The sequence below is a fragment of the Sceloporus undulatus genome, chromosome 8 (assembly GCF_019175285.1).
Source record: "Sceloporus undulatus isolate JIND9_A2432 ecotype Alabama chromosome 8, SceUnd_v1.1, whole genome shotgun sequence".
NCBI lineage: Eukaryota > Metazoa > Chordata > Lepidosauria > Squamata > Phrynosomatidae > Sceloporus > Sceloporus undulatus.
Genome location: NC_056529.1, coordinates 23214074 through 23227212, shown reverse-complemented (window position 1 = coordinate 23227212; position 13139 = coordinate 23214074).

Genomic DNA, 13139 nt, shown 5'->3' with positions numbered 1-13139 from the left:
TATTAAAATGGAAAGAGGCATGGCCCTAGGGACAAAGGTTTTAGGGGAGAAAGAACTTCACAATGGAGCTTATGTCCAACAACACCTTCTGAAATTCCCTCTTTGACACAGATAATAAAGAATGCCACTGCACAGAAGTCAAGAGCCAATTTCCTTCCCCAGACTTTCCCCTAGCAAGCTCAGCCCACCAAAATACCTTCTGTCTTCTTCAGAGTCCCTCGTCAAGGGTGAGAGAGTGTTTTGCCATTTTGAGAGGGACTGCTAGAAAACAGAGGTATTCAGGAGTAATGACTACATAGGTAGGGTTGTGCCTTGTGGATTTGGGGTGGCTTTCGGCGCAGTTTCCATTGCAAATCTTCCCAAATTGTGTTGATTTTGTTTTGAAAAATGGGGGTTGGGGTACTGGTGGGGGCGTAAAAGTGGGCTCCAGGATCACATATGGGCATCACCTTTTTGACTCCTGTGGTAGTCCTTTCTTGTTTTTCACTTGGCAACCAAGAATCCAGAGAGGCTTCATTCAGTCCCAGGGTCGGAGATATCCATTTCCTATCCATCAGTGGGTGATGATTCCCATTGATGAATCAACCAACCAATCAATCAATCACCCTGGGCAATTAAGCAGGAAACGCTCAGCAAAGGCAAGGCTGGCCAGCAGCCATTACACATGTTACTCCCACTCTTTTCTATTTGGAGACAATGGTTTATAATGAGGTGGTGAGATGGCATATTGACAGATGTCTTGACCAATCAACAGGCAATGCCGCTTGCATCCAAAAAGGAAAATATACATTGAGCAACCTGTAGTACTCACCCCAAACATGAGAATGCTCTATGGTGCTCAGATTAAAACCTGAACTGGAGCTTCAGTGGGGCGTTCCCACTCGCTATACAACCGTTGACAAATCGAATCCAGGGTATCATTCCCTCCAATCCTGAATCTAACTCTAAGAACAGTTCTATATTAACCCGCAATCGTTCCCACTGCGATTCAATCGTGATTCGAATCATAACATTTAACCGGATTAGAACCTATAACCAGAGTAGAAAATACTAGGGTCTGCCTAGTATATCCCTTGATCCGAGATAAGAATCACGTATTAAATGGGAACGTTTCGGCGTCTGATCGGGTTCCACAGATGGGAGGGCAGTGCTCAAGGGGCTGGCCTGGGGGTGTCACCTTCCTTGGTTTTTTTTCTGCATTGCTGGCACCATTTTCTTTCCATTCTCCATAATAGCCTTTCCTCTGGTGGATTGCAACCCCCCTTCTGCTCCTCTTTCATAGACCGATGTGTGAGGAGAGCCATGAACACCATTTTTAACTATTCTTTTTTTGTTTTCACCTCTGCCTGAGCACCAGATGGCTTTGGGAGACAGCCAAGAGACAATGGCTCAGGCAAAGCGGATTGGGGAACCGAGCCTCTTTCAGAGGAACTATGGGATGGGTTTTTGCAGGACATCTCTGCCTTCAAGCTCCCAAGACACCCAGGGGCAATTTTCCCTCAACATTCTCTTCCCCCTGGGGCGGCCCAAAACGAATTTGGGGAACCAAGCTCTTTCCAGAGGAATATGGGATGGTTGTGTTTGTGCGACATTTATCCTCCTCTGCCAGAGAGTGTGGTGCCATAATAAACTACCATACCAGGGATCCCTAGCACTGAGTTATGGCAGTTAAATGGGGAGACACAGAGAGGCAGGGTAGGCAACCTTTTTGAGACAGGGGCCGGTGCTGTCCCTCAGACACTGGGGGGCCGAAGCCAAAAAATAATAATTTAAAAAATTAAAAAAATTTTAAATAAATAACTAAACCGAGACAAATGTAGGACAAAATTTTCAAATGGTGGACACTTTTTTTTAAAAGTGGAGGACACGTGAAAAAATTTGCTGATTTTTAAAAAAATGTTACATAAATGCATGTTTCTGGGCTTCTATAGACAATTGCCCCTGCGCGTGCGAGGCCCCAAAGGCCCGCGGCATCAGCGGCAGGACTGGGCTGGGGCCGGTCCCAAGGCCGCGCGGGCCGCTTCGGGCCCACGAGCCACAGGTTGCCTCCCCTGCAGAAGAGGATGAATAAGCGCCTCCTGATGGTTTCTTTTTTAAAAAAAAACGTGAAATTTATAACGAATTAAAAAAGGCGCAGGTAGTGGGGAACACAGGTACAGGATACATGTGGTTGTAGGTTTACTCTTGAATAATGTGAACGTTATGATGACGTCGCGTTGGATTGACCAGCTGAAACAACGTGAATGTGAACGAAAAAGTAACCAAACCTGTTTTAAATAGACACCGATCATCCTTGAATGGGAATGAAACAGGGCCAATTACAGCGAATTAAAATAAAACTTTACGTAAATGGGAATGATACAAATAAAGCGATTGAAAAGCGGGAATGACACTCACTTATTTGAATCGCTTTAAAACGAACTGCTGTATTTAACTTTTGTTTTAACTCACAAGTGGAACGCCCCCAGTGCTGCTTCCCTGCCACCCTTTACATCTCCCTCCTAAAATATTCCCCTTGACCAAATTACTGCCCTGGAAGCAGTGTATATAAAGAAGTGAGGGGGAGTGTCTTTCCCCTTTCTTTCCAACACCCAACATGCCACTAACACTTCATGCCAGGCATCAACACACTGGGAAAAGTAGTTACTCCGTGTCTCCAACACATTTGGCTGGCTTTGGGGAAATGACATGGCCTAGTGTACATGATGCATGGTGTGCCCTACAGACATTAGGATGCAGCTCAAGATATTTTGCAGCCTGAAGCAGATCGGCATCCCCGCAGGTGAATTTGCACAATATGTAATTGTGTCAGGGATTGGAATATCTTGCGTTCCTGAGGACAGCACCAAGGTCGGAAAAAGTCCGTGGATAAATCAGTTTTTATGGTTTGTGACAAATGGTTCTATTTTTTCCATCAGCATGCATAGGGGCCTGAGTGTGGGACTGGAGACCAGGGTTTGATTCCCAGCTCAGCCAGGAAACCCACTTCCTGGACAAGACAACATGCTCCTCAGCCTCAGGGGAAGGCAATGGCAAACCTCCCTGAACAAGTCTGGCCAAGAAAGCCCTGTGAGAAGGTCATCACAAGTCAAAAATGAACTGAAAGGCCACACAACAACAGCCCTCCAGAAGCATGGGATTTTCATATGAGTAGTAGAATTCGTGGGAATTTTCAGTTTCAGCTAGAGCTAGAGGCTTCATCTTCTCCATCCCTCTTACTGAGTCCTCTAGAGAGGACTCTCCAGACTGTTGTTGGAGTGCACTCCCCATCAAGCCTCAGCCATCGCCAAAGATGAGGATGCTGAGAGTTGCCACAGAATAATATCAAGGGGGTCAAACCATTTTCTAAAGTCAGTCCGAGGCTGACTGGAGTTTCCCTCATGTTAGCTTTAATGGTTATTACAATGACTATAACGTTGGTTTAATAACACCTCTGTTTCCAAAGCCAGGCCAAGAGAAGCTGTTGCTAGGTAGGAGGGTGAAGATAAAGCAGCTCAAAAGTCCTTGACAATCATAGCACCTGAAGATGTGAGAAGTCGAGGATGTTAAAGTATCCACGTGTGTCATCGTTTTCACTCTGTGACATGTTGGAGGTTATGTTTCTTGCAGATTACGATGATTACGCCTGCTCTGGCATCTGTAGCAATTGCTGTTAACTTTGTTCTTCCCAGTCAATTGTATATTGTTTAGCTCTGCCTTGACCCAGCTGTTGAACATCTTTTTGAACACCTTCTTGTTTTTTGCTCCACTAGTCATGGAAGCTGTTAAACTCAGCTCAATGATGATAGATAGGCCTGGATGTGTTAGTACTTGAGCGCCTTGATATTCTAATGATTTGTGATGGGAGAGAATATGGGCTGCTTTGGCTGTACTATCAGTCTTATTGAGCCTGATGGACCATTGATCGGCACGGAATACACTCTCCGCAATGCCTGTCTATACTCTCTACAGGTCAAACAAAGGAAGGGAATGAGAGGGCAGTGGTTTTCACATCTTTTCATCCTTCACATCTTTTCTCCTAATGTTTGCGACCTTACGTCCTAGATATCAATAATCCACGGACCAGGGTGGGGGAAGATCTAAAGGCTAAGGTTGCAAATCACTGGCATGGTGTAAATAGGTCCTTTATAAGTTATCGTGGGCCCAACAAATGAAGGGAGTCTTTTGAGCAAAGACATTGCTAGTTTTCTGAGATGGAATCAGGTTAAGTTGTCTGTATCAGAGCAAACCATTGAATGGGACAGATGCCATAGGAGAACCACAGGTACATGGACAGAACCCAGCAGTTCAGACTTGAAGTATGAGGCGTGATAATGCTATAAAATCATATGGTGTTTTGTGCCCTTCGCAAGGGACCTTCTGTGCCTACCCTGCTCATCTCCAAACTGCCCATCAAAACCTAGGTGGCCAAAAAACAAAATGTGTTATTTCTGGTTTTGCGAGCAGGCGATGAGTTCACTTGTAAAACAATGGCACCAGGCTGACACTACCATCTTGTGTTTGGCATCCTCCAAGTGGCTTTACAAAACCAGAGAATGGAACTTCTTGGACCTCCAGGGGTTCTTTCTTTTTGTGTTAACCTGGTGTTTGAGGCGGCTGGGTGGTGCAAGCCTCAATTGTGGCTGCTGGTCAGGGACTGACAAAATGGTCTGTGGAATCTCTGGAGCTTGCCCACCACTGACTTGTTAAATCTACGACACTCCCACCTTAAGAAACCTGAATGAACTCAGTTGGAGCCAAAACTAGATTCAGTGCAGTTGGAGGACATGGGTTCCCTTTCCATCTTTGTCATGGTGGTAAACGTATCCTGGGTCTTTAGTCCAAACTTTAATATGAATCTACCAAGAGTCTGAAGCCAGTTTTGGGGAAATGTGGCGAGCTCCTTGGACATCTTTCTTTAAAGTTTGGTGGCTTAAACCCGCTTTGATCTACTTGTTGAAACAGCGGTATATAAATGAAACATTAGTTATTGGATTCATTATTATTAAACCCCGAAATAGATTTGCCACTCACATCAACTTGGAAGCCAACCAACTAGGCCTTTGGGCTCCTCTCTCTAAATCCAGACCTACCTAATCAGAATGCCGATACTCTCATGAACAATGATGGGGCAGTGAAGCTGTACTGAAGCTTATCCTTTGGACTGGGCCAACACTGTCCAGGCTGCAGTAGGCATGGGTTTGCTGGTATTACTTGGTGAGGACGAAAATCTTAACCAGTCATGTGTGGAGTGATCAATGCCAAACTTTTGAAAATAGAATATTATAAGCAGCCAGACTTCCACCTGCAAACAAGAGTGGTCAGCACCCTGGATAGGCCATGGAACCCACTTAGCCACCACAATTTTAATGTAAGCATTAGTATACTGGTACGGCTATACCATCACACATGACCATTGTAGACATCAGTGACGTTGGGCCAATTAGTGTTGGTTGATCTCTTACACTCAGAAGTCCCAGCTTATCAATCCCTTCCTCAGCCCACAAAGCTGTATGGTAGTGACCTTGAGCCAGTCACAAAGTCACTATGAGCTGATAAAGAGGAGGAAAGGCATCTGGTGTTCCTAAGCTTCTGGGAGAGAGGAACAAGTGCCTAAGTAAGTGACTGAACTAGCCTTCTTCATCAATGTGTTGTTTCTTTTAGAAAAATGCTTTGCCTTTATTGCAGGGACTAGAGGGAGAAAAAGTATCACACGTAAAACCTAGCACCATCAGACAGACCTGTTATTTCAGTGTGGCATTTCAACATCCTGTGTGAGAAAATGAGGGGATAGAGTTGAAAATCTTGGACAGGCACTTTTAAAGCCTGAAACAAAAGTCTGTGGCAGGAGGCAGGATGTGAAAAACAATATGACCATGGTGTGCCCATGTTCTACATTTGTTTGTTGCTTTCTTGGGGAAAAACTCACCATGGACGTGGCATTGGTGGTGGGCTGGTTCACTGCTGAGTTTGCACCTCCGTTATACTAACTCAAGTAGTGAAACAGTACACCACACTTGCCATTGACAGTCTCATGTCTAGGGATGACATTTTCCATTCATTCCTACTTTGCTAAGAGGGTTTCCATAATGTGGCAATTTTTTGTTTTACAAAATTGAGCAGAAAAAGGACATGGAACGGAGCAGGGGATAGCATCATGGGGATGAAACCACAAACTGACAATTGTCCACATCTACACTCTGGATGTGGGCCACAACATTGGTGGCAAAATTTGCCACTTTGCTATAGCCATAGAAGTAACAAATATAGAGCTCAGTCCTTCAGATTTTTTAAAAAGAAATGGAAACAAGGAGAATGATTTCTCTTCGCTCTCTCTCTTCGCTCTCTTTACTAATGACCCAGTATGTCACCAGAACACATATTCGAATACCAAGTGTAAATCATCAGCCAGAATGCCTTTAAAAATCTCCTATAATATTAGTCAATTTCGGTCCATGTGTTGAGGAATTGCTGAACTGCAAATGAATCTTTTTTAAAAGGAAACTTTCTCAAAGCGTCTAACTTCCATGGATACTGAGACCAGACTCTGCCCAGGCTGACAAGCCAAGTATAATGTCTGCTGGCCCTGTTACCAGACTGGCCAAAATAAAGCTGCTCGAGTCTCTTTGGAGGGTTATGCTATTTAAATGATGGCATTGGGTTCCTAAGCAGTCCAGAGGTCGACGCCAAAGCCCACAATCCATGTCCTAAGCACTGGAGTGGCAGCTTTGGTGCAGCTTCCGGATCTTAGGACCCATGCATCAATTTACATAGTTAAATACCTCCAAAGAGACTCGAAGCCTAAGCTTTAATTTTTGGCCAGTCTGTAACAGGCCCATGTTTCTCTCCCTTTATCACTTCTTGGGCAGGAAACCAAGTGTACCCCAGTTGATGTCAGACTGAAACCCAGCAATTCCTCCACTATGCTTGTCTTGTATTGTTATTGTGTTTCAACTGGAGCAGACCCCATTGCAACAATGGTTTGAATGGTGAGATGTTGTAGCATAAGTCTCATTGATTCAATAAGTTCTGCCCTGGTTTGGAGCTTAACAATTGAGGATTTAGTCCTGGTTTCAGCATCTAGGGCAGCTTCCTAGGCTTAAATACATACATGGGCTGCTCTGCGCAAGGAGGTTGCTGTGAAGAAGAAACACTGGATAGAATATGTATACGATCAGGGAGTGAGAGGACTTTTAGCAGTTGCAATTTCATAGTTGGACAGGGTCAGCCACTCTGAGGTTCTTCATCATCCCTAAACAAATGACATGACGAGTCGCCTCCCAAGTACGACTATGGACTAAGCAATCAGGGGAAATGGGACCTTTTCCATCTTTGGCAGAGCTGCCCTGAACTAGAAATCAATGGTTCACAGTTGTGCTCAGTAAATAATGTGCATTCTTAAAACGCATGGTATGAAATCAATATAAATGTTACTTGATCAAGTATTAGGTGGTGATGGTGCATTGCAGCCTCAAAGAAATGAAAGAGAACTGCCAGCGTTTTTATATGCTCCTGCTGAATTTCTCAGTGAACAGGCTAACCTCACTATTTATCCTTCAAGGCACATGCACTACAGGTTTTTAATTTCAACCTGACCATCCTATTGGATTTGAACCTGGCCCTATGGCAGAGTTGGGTTTGATTCTCACTGATGTTTTTCAGTGACAACAGGCTAGGAGGACACCACCATTGTAAGCCCACACGAATCCCATAGCTGTGCTGCAGTTACCTGAACATAATAGTTTCCCAGCTCGCAAAGAATTCAACCCCAAGCTCAGATACTGATTGCTTTTGTGTAGTTTCTCCTAGCAGCTAAAATAGTTTTCTTGTCTAGATTGCAATCTAAAGGAGATTTACTATCCTAGATTAAATTCAGCTCACACCGATGGTTACTTCAACGCCAGTAGCATGAGAACAGGCCACCACCAGCCTGGTATCTTAGAACCCATGCAACCAATCGGTGCATGCCTTATGATAAAAATTCAATTCACTGACATCTTTTAACGGAGTTAACATCTGTTTGCCTGCTGAAATCTGTAAGGCACCTGAGCCAGGTCATATTCCTACGAACAAGAAATAGAGAAGAAATTCATAAAAGCCTATTGTTTTCATGTTCCTGTTTGTGGGGAATTGCCAGAAACCACTCATAGAATCATAACAGTGAGAACGAGAGACCAACAAAGGGGCCAATCCACTCCAGCCCCCATTCCTGCCATGAAGGAACGCTCAGGCAAGCATCCCAAAAGAGGGAGCCCTCAATTTTTTTGCGCGTCCTCCATTTTTATAAAAATGTGTCCTACATTTGAAAATGTTGCCCTACATTTGTCCTACATTTGTCCCGGTTTGGAGGTCTTCACTTATGGCAACCCTACCTCAGCTACAAAGAGATGGCTCTGATTCTTAGGCCTCAGCCTTCAACGCTTTGTGAAAGATCCTCCCAGAGAGTCCTGCCTACCTCTCCAATTCCTCCCGATCCTTTTAGCAGGGACCCGGCCCCTCCGCCGGCCAGGTTTCGGGGGGCCTACGCAGCCTCCCTCTTCTTGAGGCCAGCAAATCGCAGCCCGGGAACTAAATCAGGGAAGACCGTCGGCCTCGGCCTGGGTTTCGGAGCAGACAGAGTTGGCTCCAAAGATGCGTGAGTCCTAAATCTACACAGAAAGAGACACACAGAAAGCATAGCCCTGTTTATGTTGCCCCCGTTCTCCGTTTCCCTTTCTCCCACGGACGCTGCGCCTGGAACTGGGCAGAGAGACGGTGAGCAGATCGGTTTCCAGAATCCAGACCCTTGACAGCCACCAAACCCAGAGATTGGGCTCCTTTGGTGGAGAGGACGAAAACGTGGGAGGCTCAGGAGGGACAAGGCCAGGTGGCTCTTTGTGCCATCCTTTTCCTTCTTCTTAATGAGACGGTTCCCTGCCCTCAGGCTTACAATCTAAAAAGACACAACACAAAAGGAGAAGGGAAAGGTGGAGGGGAAGGGGATGAGGTCCAGCAGTTCCTCTCTAGCTCCAAGGGCTGGACTAAGGTCCAATACACACTACACAAACAGTCCAGTTGAAACCACTTTGGCCGTCTTTGCTCAATGCTGGGGAGCCCGGGGAGCCGTAGTTTTAGGGGCAAGTGGAGCCTTCTATGGCAGAGAGCTCTGTCGCTAAATAAGCTCCAGTTCCAGGCTGTTCAAGCGGCCTCAAAATCGACTGTTTCTGCCGCGTGTTTTGGACTCGGGTTACTCAGTCGGAACAAAATTAAGCGGCAAATAAAGATATCTACCGTACACTTTCTGAAAGGGCAATGAGACCATGTTTTCAGTCGTGGCTTTCATTAAAGATGGCTGCCTGGGAGAACAGGGTCTCCTTGCCCTGTCTGTTGTAATCTAATGTATGGGATTTCTACTGGGTCTGATATGGTCTCCTCCCCATCAGTTTTGCCTTTTACAATAGAGGCAGATGGCCTCCAATTGCTGTGGTTATTACTATAAACATTAAGTATATTTGTATATTTTTTTCAAGAATAATGTTTGGCTGTGGCCTACCAGTATGTGTATGTGTATGTATATATACTGTATGTGTGTGTGTATATACATATACATATACATATATATATATATATATAATACACACACACACACACACACATATACATGGTTTATTTAAATGAACAGCTGTGGGACTAATAAAGCACAGCTGATGTAAAATTAATTGTTCTATTTTTATTGTCGCCTGTGGACTTCATTAATCTGATTGTGAAGGCAGAAGGGGTTTGGATTCAACGGATTTTGAGGGGTCCAATTGTAGGGTGCTCTATATCTCCCATGGCAGAAGGGGTTTGGACCAGGCGGCCTTTCTTGGGGACTTAATAATACTGGGGTGCTATGTGTCCCCCATGACATTGTATAACATATGTGTAATATTATGTATGTGTGCATGTATACATACATATATAGCAAATAATTAAGGCAAAATAAATTTACCCTTTCTATTTCCAACTAAAATAATATTAAATTAAGTGCATCAGGGACCCAAGATGGCTGCTGGGAGGATGAGGACCCCAACAGAGGACCCCGAGGGGGGACCGAATGGCAAGCTTTGAACATCTCCATACTCTTGACGACGAAAGGGATGCTGTTCTTCTTGGCGAAGATGAAGACCAACCTGCAGGGCTGGGAGAGGAGGTCCAGGTAGAGCTTCAGCGCCATGGGCTTCTACTGGACCTCTGACCGCTCACCTGCTCCAGGACGTCTCCCTGGACACCAGTTGGCCGGAGGAACAAAGAGCCCAGACTGGAGAAGTCCTGTTGGCAAATCAGGAGAGGAGGAAGAGGAGGACTGGCCAGCAGGTGTTCTGGTCACCTGGCCATCCAGAAGCAGACACTGACCAGAGAGTCCAAGGTGGCCCAAATGGTCTCCAGGGCCTCCACCATTTTGGGAGACGCCCAAGACACAGAATGGTCAATCACCTGCCCAGCTGTCTATCAACACCTGCCTGTCCAGCCATCCATCCGTCTATCATCTATAATCGATCAACCTATCATCTGTCTGTCTGTCTGTCTGTCTGTCCATCCATCCATAGACAGATCATCTATTTATAATCAATAAATCTATATCCATCTATGTATCTACCCATCCATCCATCCATCCATCCATCCATCCATCCATCCATCCAACGTCTGTTTATAATCCTTTGAACCTATCTATCTTATCCATCTATCTATCTATCATCTATCTATCTATCTATCTATCTATCTATCTATCTATCTATCTATCCATCTATCTATCTCTCTCTCTCTCTCTCTCTATCTATCTATCTATCTATCCATCCATTCATCAACCATTTATAATCCATCAACCTGTCTATCCATCCATTATCTATTTATAATCCATCAACCTATATAGAATCATAGAATCATAGAATCATAGAGTTGGAAGAGACCACTAGATCTATCTGTCCATCTGTCTGTCGATCCATCCTCTGTTTATGATCCATCAACCTATCTAAGGTACACTTTTCAATTCCAGACTGCAATTGCAAAACAAAAGGGAAGCTTGCCATCTTGTGGCTCATTGAGATAGGAATGCAAAGAGAGCCCTGTGCCAGCCTCCTTCTTGCGCTCAATGGGAAACCCAAAGGCAAGGCAACATGTGCATAACTTTGTTGTTTGTTTGTTTATTCCAGTTCTACGATTTCATCACAGGTTTGCTCCCTTTTCACTTTCTGGGTGACGGTCCACTTGTGGCAAGCTCTCCTTCGCCAGAGCACCGCCAAAGAGGCGCAAAGCATCAGTCCCAAAAGGAAGAGGAGTCCCAGGAAGGCAAAATCACACTCACCTTGAAAAGGGAAAGATCGCAAAAATGAATTAGGGAAAGAGGAGCAAGAGTATAAGATAAGGACTATCTCTTCATCGGTTCCTTTTCAGAACCTCCAGCTTTGGAAGCAGCAAACCTTTTGTCTAACTTTTTGGCTTCATATAAGAGGTTGCAAAGTTACATTTATCACCCTGACACTAGTTTTGACATTTAAAGTATCTTGCCAATGAAAGGGAAATGGCGAGTCATGACACGAATGATTCTCACAGGCAATGGCTCAAATAAAGTGATATTGGAAATGCATTCTCTCTGAAATCCTGAAAGTCAAAAGATGTGCGCTAATGCTTCTTTGTGACCGCTTTAACGGCAGGTTTTGTGCAACGTCACCTGAAATCGTTTCGCATCATTACGCAGTTTTCCTGGGATATTCCTGGGATGAACTCCCAATCTTTGTGTGATAAAGTCCTTCTAATTCCAAGGATTTGTGCTGCAAGATGAATGCAGCTGGAGGCTGCTTTAACTGCCATGGCTTCCTGTTTTTATGGAGAAGTCTGGCATTTGTACTTTTGCAAGAGAGCTCTGGTGCCCCCAACAAACTACACATCCCAGGATGCCACAGAATGGGCCCATGGTGGTCCAGGTTGAGCCATAATAGTGGTATATTTGTGTTGTGGGGATGGGTCCCTGGTTTCACATTAAATCCTCGCTCGGGAGTCATACAGTCCCCAAAAAGGAGACACAGTCTACCCACCTCTTCTCCAAGCCTTCTCTATGGTTATGTCAAAATGGCTGCCGTTGAGCACATCTGTAGATTTCCTAGTCATTTATTAAATATCTTTATTGACTTAAAGTGCAAGGATATATTAATAATTTAGTATATATTAATAATTCAATATATAATATATTATTAATAATTAATAAGCGAGGGATGCCTCTGCGCCTGGCACTTCAATGTGTGTGTGTGTGTGTGTCTGTCTATCTATCTATCTATCTATCTATCTATGTAACCACTCCATTCCCATTCTCATGCCACCCCCTAACCAACCCTCCCTTGGCTATGCTGGGAGATCAGGGGCTGATGGGAGTTGTAGTCCATGGCAACGCTCAGGGCCTCGGCACTCGGAGGGCCAACCTTTTCAGACTGGCCTTACAGCCATTGGAATGAAAGGCCTGAGGCTCCAGGGCGCCGTCGAGTGTCTCCGCTGAGGCATAGCACCCTGAACGGAAATAAGAAGGCACCATTTTAAGGTATATAGTATAATCAGGGAGCGTGTCCGGCTCCCCCTTCCACTGCTTTCCCACGGTCCCCGGCACCCGTGGGAAAGAAGGGGGTCTGGCTCCGCCTCCCACTATTTCACCACGGTCCCCTGGCACCCATGGGAAAGAACGGAGGGGGTCCCTAACACTCACCCTCACCCGTACCCTTAACCCCTAACCTAACCCTCACCCCTCACCCTAACCCAACCCCTAATCCTAACCACTAACCCCGACCCTGAGCCCTAAACCCTAACCCTAACCCTAACCCAGACAGAGCCAGACAAAGCGAGAGCCAGATAGGATCAGATAGAGCCAGAGGCAGATAGAGCCAGACAGAGCCAGAGCCACACAGAGCCAGACAGAACCAGACAGAGCCAGAGCCAGATAGAGCCACACAGAGCCAGATAGAGGCAGATAGAGGCAGATAGAGCCAGACAGAGCCAGAGCCAGGTAGAGCCAGACAGAGCCAGATAGAGCCAGATACCCAGACAGAGCCAGACAAAGCGAGAGCCTGATAGAGCCACACAGAGCCATACAGAGCCAGACACAGCCACACAGAGCCAGACAGAGCCAGATAGAGCCAGATAGAGCCAGATAGAGC